Here is a 14,516-nt window from a genome sequence, read left to right on the forward strand (position 1 = left end):
TCTCAGGTCTGTGCTTTACACAGCCTCCAAGAGTGCCCTGCAGGGTAATGGTAAAAAAGGCAGACAACATGGCAGTCCTGCCTGGCAAACTTAAGGCTGCTGTTCGGTCAACTATTCTGCAGGAATATTAATTTCATATTCAATTCAGATTGCTACCATGCTCAATGAGAAAACAAAGAGCTAACTAGCCAGTAAAATAGTGAAGGTATAAACAGTGGTGGAGAAAAACCCAAACCAGAACTATTTTAAGGTTACTGGACCTAATGGTAAGGATGGACTGTTACAGTAGGGACATCCCACATATGCACACGTCTATGTGTTTGTGTACATACACACTCCAGAGCATATAACTGAAATCAATGTCCCAAGAGAGCCCTTTCAGTCCTACATGCTTAATTAGTTGAAAACACTTCTTTCAATTTGACACACTTTCAGTGCTTGTCAACACAGATTTCTTCCCGTGTTGACCCTTCACATTACTCCCACTCTGGATACGCAGCAAGATAAAGTCTCTTATCTCCAGCAGTGTAGTGTATGGTCTTGATAACACACTTTGTAAGCATGCTTTCAGACATCCTTTGCAATTCTCTCTCACTGCTCTGCTATTTTTCCCCTGTACTTACTCAGCCCAAATCACTACTAAGCTTGCCCGAGTTGCTCCAGCAGGTCACCATAATGCTCTCCCTTTTATCACAGAGAAGTGTGCTGTTCACTGTGATGGTGCTCTCAGATCAGTCACCTTGATTTCACATGCCAGCACTCAAGAACAAAGCTTTACAAAATTCATTTACTATTCTACCTACCTTAGTTAATGCTTACCTTCACAATCTCGTGAAAAAGAAATCCCATCCTATAGACAATTTTAAGGTAGGTCAAACTGGTTTTTGGCAGCAGTTTTAGGGTATCCTGCCTATTCTTCTACTGAAAACATTCAATTCCCCCGCATATTTCTGTCTGAACATTTGCACCTAAAGTGGTCGTTTTCAAGTAATAGCCTTTTGAGTCTGTGCTGAGCATTCTCTTTTCAAGAATAGCAGAGACTTGGTCATTGCAGCACCTATTTCCACATCAGCATCTGCAATATGAACAATCTCTCCACATTTGTGAACCTAGAGACCACCAGTAGAACACCATGAACCTTGAAAAAGCACACTGGAAGATGACACTCAACAAAGAATATGCTGTGCTTGCCATATTGGGAGATAAGATTCAGATCACTTATTCCAAGTACAGCAAATGTATTTCTGCTTTCTGTTTGAAATTTTCAAAAACTACAACCTTCCATCTAAGCTCTAAGACTTAGTCTCTGTACCTTCTCAGCAGGTAAACCCTGAGAAACAGCATTTAGCATCAAAGATGCCAGTTTGCACTGAAAACGAATGAGCAGGACCCTCCTTCCCTTCCACTGGCACTGCCTGTAGGCTGAGGAATCAAACTCCCAAGAGTCAGGAACAGCAAGCCATGTGTTAGGAGCAGAGATGGTGGCTCATATTTCACACTTCTTCCTCCCCATCAGTCTTTTTCAGTTTGCTTGGCTAGATGCCTTGGATGCCACTTAACTGCAAGTGGAGGTAAGTAGCAACAGTTTCTTCCAATTCCATTTAGTAAATACTGTGCAATACTATGTATGTAAATACTACTACAACATGTCCCTTCAAATTACTCACAGCCCTTCAGGGGAAGACAGAAAATCAAGCATCTCAGGGGGACCAAAGGCAACTCTTTTTTTCTTCCTCTGGAGATATATTCTTGCTGCTCTTGCAGCTCCGTAAGTCTGTTCTGCAGTGGCATTGAAAGACCTGGCTGTGTCTCTCTATCCCTATCTCTGAATAGCTTCCTCCCTGGAATGGTAAGGCAGTGTGTTTCTTGGGACAGGCAACAAAAATCCCACACACTCCTCTACAGGTTTTCTCTGGAGCCACCCTGATGGTGGCCCAGATCTGGCTGGGCACAGGGGTGCAGTTACAGATACAACCAGTTCATGGTGTAGCTCCTCTGAGTTCTTTCAGTAAAACTCTTCCCCAGTCTCAGTGAATACCCAAGCCCCCCATTACCAGCCCCCTCAGATGTTTGTCTGAAACTGGGCTTCAAGGAAACGGCTTGGGAGGCCAGAGCCAGACCAACCATCTGAATCAGCCCACAAATCACAGAACCACAGACTGGGCTGGGCTGGAAGTGACCTTAGACATCACCTAGTTCCAACTCCCTTCCATGGGCAGGAACACCTTTTGGTAGATCAGATTGCTCTGGACCAGGAGGAGGCTCCTATTTCCACACTGTCCTTCTCCAGTCCCACTTCTGATGGGATGTTTGTGTAAAACATTACAGCTAACTGGGATGTTAAGAGTTCAGAGAAGCACACTGAGAGCAGGGCCAGCTGAACTGCAGAGTTTCATTTGTTGAGACAACAGTGAACACAGTTCTTTTTGTTTTGTAAGGGGAAGGAGAACTGCCTGCAAATAAGGATTCCTGCCCCTTCTATACTTTCTCAAAGGGATTGTTTTAAGTGAAGAAACCTGATTAGGATTAAGGCAACCTTTAGAATTCTTGTGAGTGCCCTCTACCCACCCTGTGATGCCAAGGACATGTTCCAGCACCGCTCACTGCCAGAGCTCCAGCTCTTTCCCCGGAATTGCAGCCTCTCCTCTCCAGGCTTTTTGGGTTCGAAATTAGCCCTTAATCCATAAAACATGGACATGTTACAATATATGGAATGGCCTGTATTACTTACAGTACTTTCTATACACAGACAAAAAGACTTTCTAGACAAAGACACCAAGATACACTGGATTACTTTTTAAAGAAACCCATCCAGATAACATTTGGAAACTCTGTCAGTGATGTTGTGTATCTAGACTGCAGGATGAATAACTTACGTCAAGATAAATTATCTTCCCACTGTTGTTATTATTTGAATAACATGTTCTCAGCTTACTCACCTTAGGCACTAATATTTTTTCTGCAGACTTGCACTGTTTTTTTCTAGTTCATTTCAAGCCCTTGCTTACATCAAATGGTCCACAAGCCTCAAATGGCAAATGCCAGATTGCAAATTTAACCAGGAGGTGAACATTGGTATCCCCTTGGATGTCCCTGCAGAGGTGCAAAGCTGTAACCATGCCAGCTGGGGAGCCCCCATGGCTCACGCTGACCCACTATCTCTCACTTTGAAGTGAGACATCACAGCCAATTGCAACTAGTACATAAAATGCAGCATGAAGACATTTAAGCTAAAATAAATTTTAAAGCATTTACTTCTTTTAAAGTGTCATAGGATGTTCATAAAGATCATAACACACGCTAGGCTTCATTGTTATGGCTAATATGGTTTTATGAGTCCAAACCATATACTATTGTTTGTACTCACATTTATACTATTAAGCCACATATTCATGCACAAAACCTAATTGAGTTCTGATGGGGTTTCTGAAAAGCCACATGTGCTGAAGAGCTTCAGGGTTTGTCAGATGCTGCAGGGGTGTGGACCACTCTCTGTTGAGAGCTGTCATCCAGAACATAGCTGCAAACAGCTAATTCTTGCACTCCTCTGTCTCCACTTCTTGTAACTCCTCTGTCTTTGTGCATGCATCAGACCCAGTACAAGGCAACTTTCAACACGTTGGCTTTAGCACTGCAAATACACAGAGTGGCAAACAATTGCTCCCTTAATGTACATATAAAACGATTACCTTTTAACTGTGGGCAGACATTTTATTATGACCATGTCCCAAGGACTGTACATGAAGAAGAAAGGCCAGAAGGCACAGCTGAAATGGCTACATTTCATTGCATCCAGTCAAAACCAGAGCAGAAATGTCAGGTGTCAACACCTACTGGCAACTATCAAATACCACTGTGGAATGACTGCACTGACAGCAACACTGGGCAGGAAGTCTTCAAACTCTCAGCTGTAAGGAGTGATGAAAATTAAATGAAACTAATCTGCAGGAAATAAGCTTCTTCAAAAAAAATCCACAGGAAAAGAAATTAAACTAGTAAATACTTTCAGGAAAGGAATAAGGCAAGGAACAAAGGAGAGCAGGGAGAAGGGCATTGGGAGAAGGAAGAATTGTCATTAAAGTTATCATGCAGAAAGTGTAAGTTAAAAATGGGGCCACTGAGTAGCAAACAGTGTTTGACCTTAATGTATCATGTATCAAGTGGAATGGTGAATCAGGGCGGAGGGCACTCCTGGGACACTCAGATTTATTCACTATGAGCAAAGATGACAATATTTCCAAGCATAAAGAAGCAGACAATGGAAAATAATCACAAAAGTAACTTTCCTCAGGGGAGATTTGTCTCCCTGGAGAATTTCTGTAGCTAACAGATAGGCTCCTCACTGATTTTGAGTACAAATGTGCCTCACAGAGATCTGAAGAGTTGTCTAGCAGCACCTATCCCCCTCTGTTCACTGTGGAAGGACCATGAGAAGACAGACTGTGAGGAGCTGACATGTTCTGTCACACCAGGCATCAAGAGGGGAGACACCATCTTTATGTGGGAGCAGGGCTCCCTACTTGGAAACAGAAGGGAGTCTGCAAAGCTATGGATCAGTTCTCACATTTAGTCATTGAATACATTTAATGACAAAGTAAATAAAATTGGGTCACGGACAGGCAAGCTTCCAAGGCATAAGGTGAGTTTTAACTCAAAAGGTGAAGCATTGCCTGAGAAACTGAACAAAATATATTCATTTTTATGAAGGAAGGGATAAACACACTCATAAACGTGACCATAAGCTGGGCCAGGTGTGCAATTTTGCTGTCCTTACTCTGTCCTTCCTAAGTCACGGATCTGCCTGACTTCTCTGGACCCTCCAGCCATGTCAGGACATCAGGTCTCGCCCTAATTACCTCCCTCCCACTTCACTGCCTTCTCTTCTCTGCTTCTCTTCTCTATGGATTTTCCAAGTGGTGTTAAAAAAAGGAAGTGCTGGAAGAGGTGCCAGACTGCTCTAGAGGCTGAGATGCTGTACATGCTGAACAGTAAAGGCAGACGACACCCACGGATACAGCACAGCCCTGATCTGGCAGGATCTGTGGAGGGGGGAGGTGGCAATTGGTCCTCACATCCTATCAACTCCCATAGCATCTGCCAGCACAGGTGGAGGGAGAGCCACCCCAGCCAAGTTTTTTTTTTTTTTGTAAAATGGATCTTGTTCATAAAGTCAGAGACATTTTATATACAAATACAGATCAGCTCCCTGCCATCTGCTTATTTCTATGTAGTGTTGAAAGTATCATAAGGGTGTTACAGAGAATATGAAAACAAGGTCTTACCTCTGCTGCTGAGCTTAAAAAAAAAGGAAAAAAAGAAAAGAGGAGAAAATATAAGAGTTGGTATGCAGTGAAAAGCTAAGAACTGAGACAGCATTTTCAATCGTGGTTGCCCGGGCTGCTGTTGTTTGGGGATGGAGTTTGGCCTCATAGGTGGATATGCTGGCACATCCCTGCTCTGGGCCTGATCCAAGTTACCTCCTGGCCTTCAACAGCCATCTCTTGTCCTGCCAGGGACCTCCTAGCCTTTTCTGTGGTCTTTCTACTTGTGTGTCTTAAGAGCAGAAATCACCCTTTTATGCTAAGCATTCGCACATATAATTACAGGCCCTGCATTTCATGTGCTAGTCCAGGAATACCTCTCTGGTGGGTCTGTTTAGTGTTATACTCTTACAGATAAAAGTAGTCCTTATTCCCCACTAGGACATGCTCCAAACCTTTGAGACCAAGCCGTGGCTTGCACTGCAGTTTTGGACCCACAAAACTAGGGGGTCCTACAGCACAATCAACCTTCACCATTTACAAGCAGCTCCAAAGCACTGCACTGGATAAGAAACAGGTGGTTCATTACTCAGAATTAACCAGCCATGGTCAGTATAGAAAAAAGAGCCAGGTTGCCTGGTCCCACTAGAGCCCAGACCCACATGGCACAGGAAGACACAAGAATTCACCTATCATCTGCCAGATTCATTATCACTTGAGGGTTTTTAACTGCTGCATTTAAATATAGCTAATTCTGATAAATCAAGATTGTTTGCCTCACTTGCCAGTTTGATAATTTCATCTTCATGTTTATTCACATTAGTAAGTAATGATTTCCTCTGGGATGTAATACCTTTTCTCGCAGTAAGCGAGGGTGAGGTCTGCTTGGCAAGGTTTTTGTTACACAGGAATTTCTGAAGTTTGGGTACTGTAATACTTAACATACTTTTATTGCATCCAGAAAAATGGGATTCCGAGCAACAGCACGGAAGAAAAAACACCTAAAACTGCAATCACCACTTAGCTACGAAAATGGCGTTAGGCAAAGATTCATTTGAATGCTTTTCATTTGGGTTATCCTTTATCCCATCTATTAACATCCTGATTCCTCGTGTCTTTGTAATATTGCACAACAGCAACACTTTAAAAATACCACAGTACTTCTTCACTCTACAAGGGCCAGAGCAACCTCTGCACAGTTAGTACAACTCCCCTACTTTTGGCTAACTGTTACACATACTTCTGGTATGGGAAAGCTACAACAAAAATTCAGCCCAAGTCAAAGAACATATCTAAACTTAGAAGATTTTCATTTAGAGTCATACAACAACTTTTTTTACAGATATGTCTACAGGACAGTGGAATAATTTTCAAGGCTTTAAGAAATTTCAGTTCTATCACTCATTAGTGATAGAAGTTACAGCCACATCTGCGATAACTTATGACTAAGGGAAGTATTTGCTAAAGGGGTGGCTCAAAGACACTCATCTTCCTTCCCCTTTGATGCCCTTCTGTGGACACTCAGTGAGTGTAGGATGATGTTGCTCCAGAAATACTGCAGCCAGAAGAAACCAATGATGACCAAAGTGCCAGGCATCCCTCACAGAAATAAGCCTTGAAAAAGGACTGTGGGCAGAAAAACCTTTCTCATCCCCTTCATGAACCACTGAGACCACAGATATGTGCCCAAAGCTGAGCTTATTCACATAATTCCCAAAGCAATTTTTGAATTCAGAAACTCTTTTATTTTGAGGGAAAAATGACATTAATTTGTTGCATACTACAGAAAGCACAACTTTGCAACAGCGCTGTCACTGCCTGGTTTGTGATGATTCATTCATTCCAACAGGAGAAAAATGTCTCGTCCTCCAGCCAACTCCATACTCACCCCAGACCCCCTGCCATGAGCTGAAGCCCCACTGAAGTACAGCTCTAAATTTTCCAGCCTTACAGGTGTCATCATGCCCAGCCATGCTGATGGGGGCTCAAATAATCAGGTAATTAATCCTCCTTTATCATCATGAAAACGGGGAGACTTGGGGCTAGCAGTCCATCAGATACATATCTCAGCAGTACCTAACATTTCCAGTCAGGTGCCTACCTAACACTGGTTTTAAGATTACAGCTGATGATGACCAGAGTTTCATTCTGCATTTCAGACTAGCAATCTTCCACTTGGACTACACGATCATGGTAGGCCCCTAACAATTGAAAATGTTCTATTCTAATTCTAATTCTAATTCTAATTCTAATTCTAATTCTGTCCTACCCTACCTTATTCTAACCTATTATTTCTACCAACATGACAAACACTGCTAATTTTATACCTAAGCTTCAAATTCATAATATCTCCCAGTCTGACAACTCACTGCATGCAGGACCTGTGCAGTACCGTGTCGGGAGGTCATGAACCAATACAAGGCAGTGTATTGTGCACATGAGGCAACAACCCTCTGGAAATAATACAGGGTCTAGCTAACTCCAGCTGTGTTATCTGGGGTCATTTCCCACTCTCAAACTATGGAAGTTCTTTGGGTTTTAATGCAACAAAATGACCTTTGTCTTTATACAGTACATTATACTGGCAAAGCAGCTGCAGCCATGCAGAACTGCATTTTAGCAGTCAGTCTACTCTTTGCACCCCTATATTCTTCAAAAATGTACAGGATGATGATAAATGGTAGCAACGGCTTTGGCTGGCACAGTTTTACTGGTCAAAGCTCACACTCTTTTCAGAGCTTTGTCCCGTACCTTTGCACAAACAGAAATGAATTGTGAAGAAAATCAGCTTCAGTATATTCATTCAGACTTGTTATGGGGAACAGAAGCTTTTTGATTCAGACCATATGAAAGGAATTTTAAAGTGTGGGGCACTACAGTTTATACTCCTAGCTTCATTGACTGCAATTTCCTCCCCTTGAGCTCCCACACTTGACCTACTGAGTAAATACTTCTTTCCAGGAAGTTAAAATTTCCACCCAGCAAAGCTGAAACCTTTCCATGGGGTCCAAGATCTTCAGGGTTGCTTTGTTTGCCAAATCCTATTCTGATAGCCCACAGACCACAATTCATAATATAAATAAAGTTTATTTCATCTCTTGGAGGTACCACCAACTGCACAGTGCCTCTGTTTAAACAGCTGCCAGAAGATCAAGGTAGGACTCTGCCTGACTCCAAGAAAGTTTCCAATAATCCCATGGAGACTTCACCATGATGCTGGTACCAGAAATAACCTGGGACTCACAAGCTGACTAGGTCATGTAATCACCTTCCTCTGGAGAGGATCAGAGACTTCAATAAAGCCAACCCAGAGCAGGATGACTGATATGGAAAACAAAGAAGGCTTACTGAAAGGATCAGGACAGAGAAGATGGATTCCTGAAAAGTTACCAGTAAGTGTAGGTGTTGTGAAGAGGCACTATAGAAAATGCAGAGGAAAAACTGCATGAACTGTAGTAAGTAGAAACCCAGTGCAAATTCAGAGCATGGGACTAGAGTAAACCAGGCTGACACATCAGCCAGCCTTTGAATAGGCTAAACACTTTCTGCTACATTTATGTACAATTTACAGGCTTTTTTTATTAAATTTTGCCTCATATGAATAGACACCTGGCACTGCCAAGGCAGAAAGGGGCAGTCATATGTTGAGACAGAACAACTCAAGATGAAATATTTTATCAAATCTGGGAGAACCTCTTTCCTCTCAGGTATTTGCTGGACTTCTCTAACATTGAAAGAGGGAAAAATTATGAAAGGCAGGCTTAGGATGTAAGACAGGACAGGACAGGACTGTCCTGGACTGCTCCAAAGAACCAGTATTGAGCCTTCAATACATGCCAGAACTGGGGATCCTGAGGCATCCATTTAGAGGATGAACACCTTTTTCCCATGGCACTACTAGACCCAGGCTAGTGATACTGATCCAGTGACTGAGCCTCTGCTCTGGCAAGTCTTGAAACTTACAGAAAATCACAAGATTTGGACCAGACTATACCCTTGCAGTTTTGGAGTTGTCTAAGACTGGCATCACATTTCCATGCACATTATGGAAGGAAAAAGAAAGCACATTACTATTTGTGCAGGTTGAATTTGAGGAGACTACCATTTAAGCACTGCACACCTTGTGTTTAAAAGGCTATTCAAGGTATTACAGTATTTTTTCTCATATTACAGCTCCAGCATCTCCAATGTACTCTGCCTTCCCAAAATGCTCATTAACCCAGGCCTCCTGGATCACATCTGCTCTTCCTGCCATTCAAACTGCCCTAGTGCAAGTCAAGTCCCTTTCTTACACATCATGAAAGAACATATTGAGAATAAAACTTAGTCACAAAAAACCTGGGAGGAATTCAGTTCAGCAAGGAAGTAGAACCATTTGTTTTGATGAAGCTGACATACCACCAAACCTTGGTTTTTCACATTGTTATATGACACATTCACTGTTTCCCAGTTAATTGAAAAAGCTGTAAAGTCAGAGAATTGTTCTGATCTGTAGTAAAAACACAACCATGAGCTACAATTAAGTTCCTAACCACTGATGGACAGGGTATAATAATTGTTGCATGCTCGTCTCAACATTTGGAGGTAGACATTGAAAATAAGAGCTTTGGTAGGGTGGTGCTGAGACAGGGTCTGGGACAAATAAAGTGCAAGGAAAAATTGATCCTTCCCTTACCAGCCTCCCTTACCATGCCTACATTTGAAGCAGGCAGTCTGGAGCAGGGTTGTAGCAAGGTGATAACACAAACCCTGCACTGGCCTTGCTGCTGGCCAGTTGCACAGCAGAAACTCTGGGATACAGGTGTGGGGTATCAGCTGGCTCAGGCTGCAGGGTGTCAGGAGCACAGCACGTGAAGCCCTCCAAGGTCTGCAAGTGCTACCACAGCACAGGCAGCGAATAACACTTCGTCAGCAGGCCACATTATTGAATAGCAATAACTTTCCATAATAACTAATTAATGTCACATACAGACCAGACACTTAAAAGAGAGAAAGTGCTATAGCTCTTCCTTCATCAAATTGCAGTGCTGAGGTCAAGCTTTACTCATCTGCTGGATTGGCAGAAGAAGGTATCTGCATGAGAGCCAGAACCTTCCCTGTGGCAGCTGTGGGCTCAATCAAGCTGTTTGGCATCTCCCCAAGCTCTATGGTGCCATTACTTCTGTGGCCATCCTGCCTGGACAGCAAACTCTAGAGCATTTGGATATCCGCCACTCATCCCTGACATGTCCTCCAGCTCTTGCCCCCCAGTGAGAACCCAGCTCTGCAAAAGGAGGCTCCCAGCAGCCCCCATCTTGGGCAGGACTCACACCTCCCAGGAAAGCACTGCCTGGACCCACAAAGGGAACCTCAGGAAAAGTTTATTTTGGCAGGCTCAATAGTGCGGGAATGGTCAGCACTCTATCCCCTCACTTTTCCTGTGTACCAACAGGGGGACACATCTGTGTCACTCCATGTCAAGCATGTTGCCTTTTCATTCATAAAAGGCTGCCTGTATCTTTAATCACTTTGCCAGATAATAGCAAAGAAACAAGCACTTGATTGTGTTATCAGACACTATTGGAAAAGTCTAGATAAGGATGCTGAACAACCTTGTCTTATTAGTATTCCACATGCAAATGCTTCCCCATAATCCAGAGTCATCTGTATCCCGGCAACCCTTTAAATTTCATTCTCACTGAATTGCCAGATCTTTATCAAAATATAATTACAGTCTTAATTTGGATGATAAATTTTGATTGCTTGTGCTGTGCCAAAAAAAAATTTGTCAGGTACACAAAAAATGAGGTGCAACTGTGAGATGTGAATCTGCATATTCTGACATTGGTACACCACCCTTCTTCTTATCAAAAGTTTGGCTCTGATAGCTAGCAATGAGGTTCTGTAGGGGTAAATAGGCAGGGACATGAAAAACCAGTTTTCTGATGCCATCAAATGAAATTTGCACTAAAAACAGGGAGGAATTTGAAATCCACAGTTGCATATGAAGATTATCACCATTACGAAGATTATATACTATTATCATTACAAAGTAAATGATGTGCAGCACTGCTGTGCACAGTGGAAGAAAACACCAGTCCTTCCTGAAACAAGAAGAGATCATGCAGAACTCACCTTTTCTCCCACTATCTTTCCCCCCTCCTTCAATTACTGGCAGAAAACAGCACAGTGCTTTATAGTTATATCCAGATTACATGGATGATTACAAAGATTTTTCCAAAACAAGTAGCCTAAAAAAGTATCCCAGAGGAATATAACCACTGCCTACTCTACCAAGAGAGCCCAAAGGAGAGGAGATGGCCCTGCTAGCAAGCCATGGAGGTTACCTAGTTTCTGACTTACCAGAGTACAGCAGTCCAAACCCACTTCAGTTTTACCCTGCTGAAATACCAGGGGGGAAAGATAATTACTCAGATGACAATGGCATAAATGCAATTAGACGTTTGACCTTAGTGTTTCTTGGTCACATGCACAGAGTTGAACTAATTGCTAAATTTGGGTCTGGGAAGTTCTTCTTTTCCTTCTTTCCCACAAACACACTCACACTGAGTTCTTTGCACTTTTTCTGCATCCCTGAGAAGGATCCTTTCCTAGGACAGATGTGATTCCATCCCATGAAAATTGTTTCCTCGCCTCCTGTGGGGGCTTTGGGTACCCAGCCTTGGTCCTCCTTGTTTTCTGCTTCTCTAACTTTGATCACCATTGCATGCACCATAAAATACCTCTCTGACACACCTGTTATCTTGAATTCATTCTCATGGAGTGTATGTTGTCCTCCCCTGAGAAGACCATGCAAGATGAGAACAGTAAGTAAATTCCACCACATAAACAAGCAGAAGGGTTACAGCGTGGATTGAATGTCATACTGTGTCACAGTTACAGGATGAAAAATGTGCTGCTTCCTTGTGAGCAGTGGTCAGCTACATCACTCAAGTGAGGTTTGTTTCCCTAATGCTCCACAGCCCCAGCACTCTCCAAGAGACCACTCCAAACCAAATGTGGTTTTGTCCAGAGCCTGATGTAAGCAAACACAGTTGCCAACTAATGGTAAAATTCAAAGCTCACTGAAGTCCAGAAAGATACCTGCAACCTTTGCAGTCATGACTGTGCCCTGGCTCCCATTCCCTAACAATCATGTCCATCACTGACACATCAGTAACACTTTTGCTGACAATAGCAGTACAAAGTTTTACAGCTGAAAGGTCTGAGGCATTGAACCGTTCTCGTCCCATTGGTGGTAGGAGCTCAATGGGGCTAATACTGCAGTAGAAATAGAGGGCAGGAAGGAACCATGTGAGAATTGTCTAGTCCATGACTTTTCCAACTCTGAAACACAGCTAAAATTAACAGCAAATGAGGTACCCACCTCCTGACACAGAAAATGTTTCCTGTAGTGAATTTTGACTGATGTGTGACCAAACCTGTCCTAAAAATGCCAAAACGCAAAGCCAAGTTTAATTCCTCTAAAGTGGACTAAGTATTTTTAGTTCACCCCAATTTTATTATTCTTAAAAAGCCTAAAAGAAGGACATCCTATAAGCTCCATAGGAGCCTGTCCCAGTGCTTTATTCCTCTTTGTGCTTGGAAAGGTCTTCCTAACCTTCCCTGCTGCAAAGTCAGCTGGCTCCTAAGGGGAAAGGCTGCAGAAGCAGGCATGCTGGCTGCAGTCACATGCAGCTCCCCTCTTCTTTGGATATCAGACTCTGTCTCTAGTGCCATAAATTTGCAACTTCTCACCTCAGCTGAACTGAGATGAGATGAAAATGCCAGAACTAGTGCCCTGGCCCAAAATCCAGAACTAGTTTTCATTCCAGGCAGTGGGGAAGTGGGCATGCCTGAGCCCTCAAAGGAGGATGATAAATCGCTGCTTACTCTGGATACACAGTTCTTTGCTCTCCTTTTAAAAAATGCATTTATTTCCTTCTGGTGAAGGGTGCCATGCTAAAATCACAGGAAAACAAAGTTGCCTATCCACAGCAGCAGATTCAGCCTGACACTAGCGAGAAGGAAAGCTTCCATACGCCATGGTGACTAGTTCAGTACAGCCTGTTAACCATTCCCTCCACCTGCCAGGCACACTGCCCTCCACATAAGCACTGTTAGTGAAGGCAAGCATACATCTGGATGAAAACCACACTGAGAGGAACATGCCATTTTTAAAGCCTGGCTTTTGTCTCTGTCATGTTCAAATACTAAGGCTAATGTTGAGAGGACTGGCAGAAGAGGTTACCAGATTTACTCTTCCTCTGCACCATGGCATGTTGCAGGGGGAGGAGTTCAAAATGGCCCCTGTGACAGCTGCTGGCATCTTCACAATAGCTGCTAAAAGAGAGGCTTATTCCTCCCAGCAACTCTTCCATTAGAGCTTTCTCAAGGGGAGCAATGGACTCCTCAAGCCTCCAGCCACAGCTGGAGTTCCTGAAGGAACATTTCATATTCAGAAGGAATCACAATGTTGCTATTTCTTTTCTGCCTCTTTCATTCTTGAGCCCAGATCTCCCATCTTTGAGCTTGTCATTACAGACTACAGCAGGAGGTCTGTGGCTATCACATGAACATCCCAAGTTCCTAGTAAGCAAAACTGGTCTGGCTTCCTCAGCTCTCTTGAGTGTTCTCCTGGGTGAAAAGACAAGCAAGTCTCACCATTGGGAAAGGGGAGCCCAGAGAGGAATGTTACAAGCCTTCCATAGCCAAATGGACTCTTGGCATTACACCCTCTGCTTTGGACCAAGCATCATCACAACAACCACAAACCCAAACTGTATCAGGGATACCAGTAGCTGAATACTTGGATGTCTTTCACTGCCCACTGTTTGGGCTAAGACACTTTACCCTTGACGGACCAGTCTTGACAAACTTATTTATCTAAAAATGGCTTGACTGATTCTGCTGATTCCGGGAACCACAGACAGAATAACCCTCTGTCCACGGCACAGCCTGGCATCCCACTGATTTCCATGGAAGACAGCAACAGGGCAAGTGCAGTGGAGGGAGCAGCACTCAAGTGGTTAATGCATGCCATGAAAAACTATACATACATATACTGTCTCACATAGCCAGAATCTATTATGTTGACATTTTCCATTCAGTGCCACTAGAATTAAAATGCTCATAATAAAAACCTGCCAATTAGAACCACAGAAATTATCACCAAAGCAAAATTCATTTCTATCTATATGGTTGACCAGAAGTCTTTCTGCCTCTTACAAGCAACATTAATGCCATCTACTACAACAACAAATGCTAGTCAAATTC

General features: G+C 43.1%; 1 protein-coding gene across 4 annotated transcripts in view; it reads right to left on the reverse strand.

The window, feature by feature from the left end:
• Nucleotides 1-14,516, reverse strand: part of NHS (NHS actin remodeling regulator) — a 249,210-nt gene that overhangs the window by 33,169 nt on the left and 201,525 nt on the right. The gene's annotated exons all lie outside the window — the stretch shown is intronic.

The sequence above is a fragment of the Corvus kubaryi genome, unplaced genomic scaffold (genome assembly GCF_017639235.1).
Source record: "Corvus kubaryi isolate FWS band 111438036 unplaced genomic scaffold, C.kubaryi_AGA036_p1.0 133, whole genome shotgun sequence".
Taxonomy (NCBI): Eukaryota; Metazoa; Chordata; class Aves; order Passeriformes; family Corvidae; genus Corvus; species Corvus kubaryi.